Consider the following 7,500-nt stretch of genomic DNA (forward strand, 5'->3'; position numbering starts at 1 on the left):
CAGATAGACAGACACACAGACATGCATGCATGCAGACAGACAGACAGATAGACAAACGCAATCTTAAAAAAAAAAAAAAAAAATAAAAATTTTCATCATCTTCCATTCTGTCTCAAACACTGAAGCACTCCATTTTCTTTAGTTCCTCCTTTCACTCCTCCCCAACCCACCCACCCACCCACACACACACCCTCCGCCGCCTCCTCCTCCTTCTGCTCCTCCTTTCTGTTTATTCATTCCTCCTCCTCCTCCTCTTCATTCATCCCTTCAGTCTGTCCGTGTTATTAATGGAGGGACAATACACACACACACACACACACACACACAAAAGCGACAGAGGAGAGGAGCGATCAGAAAATTCAAATCTCTTTGTTGGGATTTAACGAGTTGTTTATTCTTAGATCGCCTGCAGTGCTGAGCAATCAACAACTTTGATGTTTTTTTTTTTTCTTCTTTATTATTATTTTTTTCCTTTGTTGAGCTAAAGAGAGAGTGGAGGGGGGCGGGAGGGAGGGTACAGATAAAGAGAGTGAGAGAGAGAGAGAGAGAGAGAGACAGAAACAGAGAGACATGAGGGATAGGATGTTGGAAGGCACATCTCTCAGAAGAGGTTGTTATGTGTACCATCGAGTTCCGCGTCACCTGCCCTAGCTGTAGGAACACGTGCAGTTACGTGATGTCTGCCACAATCCCCGTGTTCGAAAACAGACGAGCACGGCATGTCGGAACATCCCGTGTGGCGGCCTGTCTTTCAAGTCGTTCCCCATCTCCCCTTCCATGAACGCAGCTGACGTAGATGGCGGGACCTCGGAACATAAGCTGGGGAGAATTTATGCAATGCGAACTTTGATCATGCCGGCTAACATGCCGAGAGTTGTATTGTCCTGTCTCCCCAATCTCTTTGTGACGTAAACGGGTGAACTTGTCATCACAGAATGTTATAGACAAGTGGGTTGAAGTGAGCGAATCAGATCAATCTGTTGAATTGGACGAATTGGGATTAAGCAGTGAATCTGTCAGTCATTCACATAGCGTCATTAGGACAAGCAAAGATTGGTTATTATCAAACCAGTCCCAGTATTACTGGCAAATGGGTGCTAAAATAACATGCAAATTATTGTGTATTTTATTTTGTTACACCATGTCATTATTAATGCTATGCTCCAGCTAACCCCCCAGTTCCCAGTTCAGGCTCAACTAGTCAGATACAGAGCCGTATTGTAAATCTAAGTTGTGATCTGTGCATTTGTCCATTCCTATTGCATTGTACCAGACTGATGATTACATTTGGCCTTTTATATCATTTTATTTTCCCCCATTTGTATTATCCCCCCTTTTGTTTCTTCTTTTTAAATTATCTTCGCTCTTCCTCTGTGGCCGTCATCCTGTTATTGCCATGTTTCCTTGTTTCTCTATGACTCAAAAGAGTTAATGGGAATAAACAAACTCTGAAACTCTGAAGCTCTGTGGTCCCTTTTTTTTTTTTTTTAACCGGTAGGGTTGATCTAAAATTTGTTGATGATTAAATGCTGCCGTTCAACTACAACCTCCCCCCCCCTCTCTCTCTCTTTCTGTCTCTCCCCTCTCTTTCTCTCTCTCCCCTTCTCTCCCTTTCTCTCTCTCTCCCCCTCTCTCTCTTTCTCTCTCTCTCTCTGTACGTGTGTTTTGTGTAACGGATTTAGAATGTTTCTTCCCATCATTGTCTTGATTGTTCGTTTGTATCCGATTTGCAACCTACGTGAATTTGTTATCTGATGACGGTTTGATTAGTAATTGAACATCCTGCACGTTTTGTGCTATTTTTTTAAAATGAAATCTTCATCACTGGCTGCTAATGATTACAGACACTTAGATATCGTTCTCCTAATCCTTAAATTAGAATATAGCAAGGATTTTTTTTTTTATGTCCGAAATCGTGCGTAACAATGTTTTATCTTTCAGAAACAATTTTCTCAGCACGCTAATCCGCCAAACCATCAAGATTAACATACCCTCCAAAGAGTAGACCTTTTTTTTTTTTTTTTTCAAATCCAGACATATTTATATTCATCTTTCATGATGTGGAGTTTGTGTCATGATTGTATACATATGTACGTTTCCGTAGGTGTGTCGTTTCCGTAGGTGTGTGAGTGTGTCCGAATGTAATTTCAGAACTTCTACAACTCCTTGCTATTTTGTCAATATTTTAGATTTAAATTTCTCTTTGTCCTGAAGGCTGGATTAGAATCTCTCTATCTCTTTCTCTTTCTCTCTCTCTCTGTGTCTCTCTCTCTACCTTCATAACTGTCCTATATTTCCTTGCATGGAACACGCACGCACGAACATGCACGCAAACACACACACACACCCGCACCCACGCACGAACACATGCACGCAGGCACACACACACACACACACACACACACACACACACACACACACACACACACACACACACACACACACACACACACACACACGCACACACACACACACACACACACACACACACACACACACACACACACACACACACACACACACACACACACACACACACACACACACAGAAAATTGGCAATTTTCTCCTCAGCGATAAGCGAAAGTTTCTTCGGTTTCTGGAAGGGGAAAAAATGTTTTTTTTTAACAATGTCATCAACACACAACACCGCTGCAATAAGACAATTAGCCAAAGCGAACAAATCCGAAGTCTTTTATAGGTCCTCTTTTCTTTGTGTGTGTGTGTGTGTGTGTGTGTGTGTGTGTGTGTGTGTGTGTGTGTGTGTGTGCGTGCGTGTGTGTGTGCTTGTGTGTGTTCTCTATTCTTTTTTTTATTTATTGTTTTCGTTCTTTCATCTTCTAAACATCTTCTAAATATGAAAAAAACAACAACAAAAAAAAAAAAAAAAAAAAAAAAAAAACCCGAGTGTCCGGAGACCCATAACATATGACATATGGCGATAATGGACGAAGGATGAAAAGGAACAAGCGGGCGGGGGGAGAGGGGAGAGGGATGAGAAAGGTGGAAGAAGCAACCCCAAGCCCATTCCCCACCGCCCCCCAAAAAAAGAAAGAAAAAAAAGACGGCAACAAAAGAACAAAAACGGAATGACAGAAGGATGTAATAAAAAAAATAAATAAATAGAAGAGACGCCATGTGAGAAAAAGAAAGAAAAGAAAAGAAAAGGTACAGATAGAAAAAGAGAAGAAAAGAAAGAAAGCAAACTAAATAAAGGTAGGTAAGACAAGTCAGAAGAAATGCAGAAAGAACAAAAAAAACACCCAAACCAAACAAATTAAAAAAAAACCCCAAAGAAACAAAAACAATACAAAACAAAAACAAAAAAGAAAAAAAGAAAAATAAAGAGAGGATAAGAAAGAAAAAGACGCCCACATTTGTGTGTGTGTGTGTGTGTGTGTGTGTGTGTGTGTGTGTGTGTGAGAGAGAGAGAGAGAGAGAGAGAGAGAGAGAGAGAGTTTGTGGAAAGAAAGAGAAAGAGAAAATAAGAAAGAATGAATCGATTGAAACCAAAAAAGAAAGAAAGACATTTCGGAGAGAGAGAGAGAGAGAGAGAGAGAGAGATTCCAGAAAGAATACATTCTCGAACACTCCATCTCACACCCCACCCACCACCCCGACAACCCGTCAATGCCCACTCACGAATAAACGCATGCTCTTTCTCTCAATCTCTCTCTCTCTCTCTCACACACACACACAGACACACACACACGCACGCACACATACACAGAGAGGTAAATCCTCCACCGCCACCCACCCCCATACCCCCAACCCCATCCCCACAACCCCCAACCTCCAGCACACTAACACCACACCCCAATCCTTCCCCCCAACTCCACCCACATACTGCAATCCCCACACCATTCCCCACACCCCTTACCCCCACATCCCCGCAAACAATGCACTGTACGCACGCGCCGCGTACAACTTCACACCCTTCCCCGCTGCCCCCCCCCCACCCTCCCATGCCCCTCACCGCCCCCTCCACCCCTTATCCCCCCCCCCAACCCCCCATCCCACTTTCCTTTCCAGTTCGTAGAGATCACGATGAAAGTGTTGTCCACTCCACTCACTCTGTTCATTTTTGTTTTGTTTTGTTTTGTTTCGTTTTGTTTTGTTTTTCCTTCTTTGTGTCTTTTCTTTTTTTTTCTGGTGGTCGATCTGTCACTTGAGTATTGATCAGGGAACTGGCGGTCAGAGAGGGTGAGAGACAGACAGACAGACAGACAGACAGACACTGAAGGAAGTGATAAAAATGGCAGAGTGAGAGAGAGAGGAAGATAGATTGGGACAGAGAGAGAGAGAGAGAGAGAGAGAGGGGGGGGCAGATATAAAGAGAGGGAGATAGAGAGGGGTGGGGGTGAGTAAAAACAGTGAGTGAGGGAGAGAGAAAGCAAGGAAAAGAGTGAGAGTGACTGAAAGGAGAGAGGGAAGAGGGATAAAGAGAGTGGGGAAGAGGGATGAAGAGAGAGAGAGAGCGTGATAGAGGGAGAAAGAGAGAGAGAGATAGAGAGAGACAGACAGACAGACAGGCAGAACGTGGTAGAGGTAGAAAAAAAAGAGAGAGAGAGAAAAGGGGGGCGATTTTGCAGGATCGGTAGGGTGAGGTGGCGTGTGCTTTTCCCAGTACCGTTTCTCCCTGGAAGGGAGGATGACTGGTATGAGGGGGTGGAAGGGGCAGGGGAGGGGTGGGTGTGTGGGTGTTGGGTTTGTCGGTACTGTTGAGATGCAAAAATCTGTATGTATCTATATATCTATGTATATAAATTATATATATATATATATATATATATATATATATATATATATATTGATAGATAGATAGATAGATAAATCTCAAGAAGAAAAACATCAAGAAGAAGAAGAAGAAGTAGTAGTAGTAGTAGTAGTAGTAGTAGTAGTGAATAAATGAATAGACACACAACCACATTATCATTCAAATGCAAAGCAAAATATAGAAAACAAACTTGTGTAAACAAAGTGAGTCTATGTTTTAACCCGGTGTTCGGTTGTCTGTGTGTGTGTGTGTGTGTGTGTGTGTGTGTGTGTGTGTGTGTGTGTGTGTGTTTGTCTGTGTCTGTGTGTCCGTGGTAAACTTTAACATTGACATTTTCTCTGCAAATTAGGCATACAATTGACACCAAATTAGGCATAAAAAAAGGAAAAATTCAGTTCTTTCCAGTCATCTTTTTTAAAACAATATTGCACCTCTGGGATGGGCACAAAAAAAAAAAATGAAGCCTAATTATATGCAAACTGCATTTACTGTTATATTTATATTTTTTTGTATTCTCTAAACTTGACACTTTGATCTGATATTCTGACCCAACAACAAGAGCAGTTATTATTATCATTTTTTGCTCAAACAGGAACTTCTTTTGCTAAGCATGGAAGATTTAGTTATTTTGCAAACATTTTGGTGCAGATAGTAAAGAAGGGAAATTACTCTGTAATCAATGCTAGGGGACTTAATTTGCTTTAAACTGATCTTTTCTCATCTTAAACATTACATTTTGAAATTATACTCAATACATATCACAAGTGAGTCTTGAAGGCCTTGCCTTTCTTGTTTTTTTTTAAAGCAAGCAAACGAACATCAGACTAGGTCTCTCTGTCTGTCTGTCTGTCTGTCTGTCTGTCTGTCTCTCTCTCTCTCTCTCTCTCTATATATATATATATATATATATATAAACCTAGTCTTTATATACCAAAAGAAATTATATATATATATATATATATATATATATATATATATATATATATATATAAACATATATTTTTTGGGTTTTTTTTCGTCCTTCCGAGGGCAGTGGCCCTTGCTTCACCTCACTCATTCGATTGATTCATCGCTCTCTCGAAACCGATCGATCAGTCAGCCGTATATGCTTTTAATATCATAGCCTGATCGATAATGCTGTGCCGTCAAAGAGCAATACAGCACAACAGTTTTGACACCCTGTCCATCACCACCACACCACCATCATCCACACTCTCCCCTCCACAATGCGAAAGTAACGTTTGACAACAACAGCAATAACAGCGACGCACACACACACACACACACACACACACACACACACACACACACACACACACACACACACACACACACACAGAGAGAGAGAATTGACACACACACACACATTGAGATCACACACACACACACACACACACACACACACACACACACACACACACATTGACATAAAACACACACACTCACACACACACACACACTCACACACACACACACACACACACACACACACACACACACACACACACACACACACACACACACACACACACACACACACCACCACCACCACCACCACCACCACCAAGACAGAGAAGACTGGCGGGAAAGACCAGAAACTGAAAATGCCGCGTCCAGTCGATTGTGGGGCAGTTTTTTTGCTAGGTGGATATGGCTTTTTTATATTCAGTACACATCGTTGTCTGTTTACCCCCCCTCCCCCCTTCCACCTACATCCCAAGAAAGAGGAAGCAGTGTGTGTGTGTGTGTGTGTGTGTGTGTGTGTGTGTGTGTGTGTGTGTGTGTTTGGTTGTTAATCCGTGCGTGTGTGTGTATGTGTGTGTGTGTGTGTATCCATGCTGATAATCCCCAAGACTTTTTAAACAGAAAAATAAACAACAGTAAGAAGAAGAAGAAGAAGAAGAAGAAGAAGAAGAAGAAGAAGAAGAAGAAGAAGAAGAAGAAGAAGAAGAACAACAACAACAACAACAACAACAACAACAACAACAACAACAACAACAACAACAACAACAACAACAACAACGACAACAACGATAATAATGATAATGATGATAATGATACAAATATGAATAACAATAACAATAATAATAATAGTAATAATAGTAATAATAATAATGGTGATGATGATTATGATGATGATGATGATAATGATACTAATGATGATAATGATAAAAATGATGCTGATGATAACAAAAATGAATACCTAAATACACAAACCTATGCATAAATACTAAAGTACATAATCCTGCACCCACACTATCCTTCAAAAAACAAGCGAACAAAGAGAGCAGACCAGTGTAGCCAAACAAACATCAAGAACTCTCCAGGGTCAGACAACGTCTTGATATCAGCCTCCCCCCCACCCACCCCCCTCCACCCCTACCCCCTCTTCTCCCACCGTCTTCACCGACGTTAGATTCGAGATAGCCACGAGAAAATAAATTGATCTTCTGGTGTTTTGGCTACAAAGTGTCTGCTCTGAGTCTCTGTCTGTCTGTCTGTTTCTCTGTCTGTTTGTGTGCCTGTGTCTGTATCTCTGTCTACCTCTCTTTCTCTCTCTCTCTCTCTGCGTACAACTCTCTCTCTCTCTCCCCTTTTCTCTCTTTCTCGTACACACGCTCACACGAACTCACTCACACACACACACACCACACACACACACACACACACACACACACACAGAGACACAGACACAGACACACACACACACACACACACACACAGA

The sequence above is a fragment of the Babylonia areolata genome, chromosome 18, assembly GCF_041734735.1.
Source record: "Babylonia areolata isolate BAREFJ2019XMU chromosome 18, ASM4173473v1, whole genome shotgun sequence".
In the NCBI taxonomy this organism is placed as follows: Eukaryota; Metazoa; Mollusca; class Gastropoda; order Neogastropoda; family Buccinidae; genus Babylonia; species Babylonia areolata.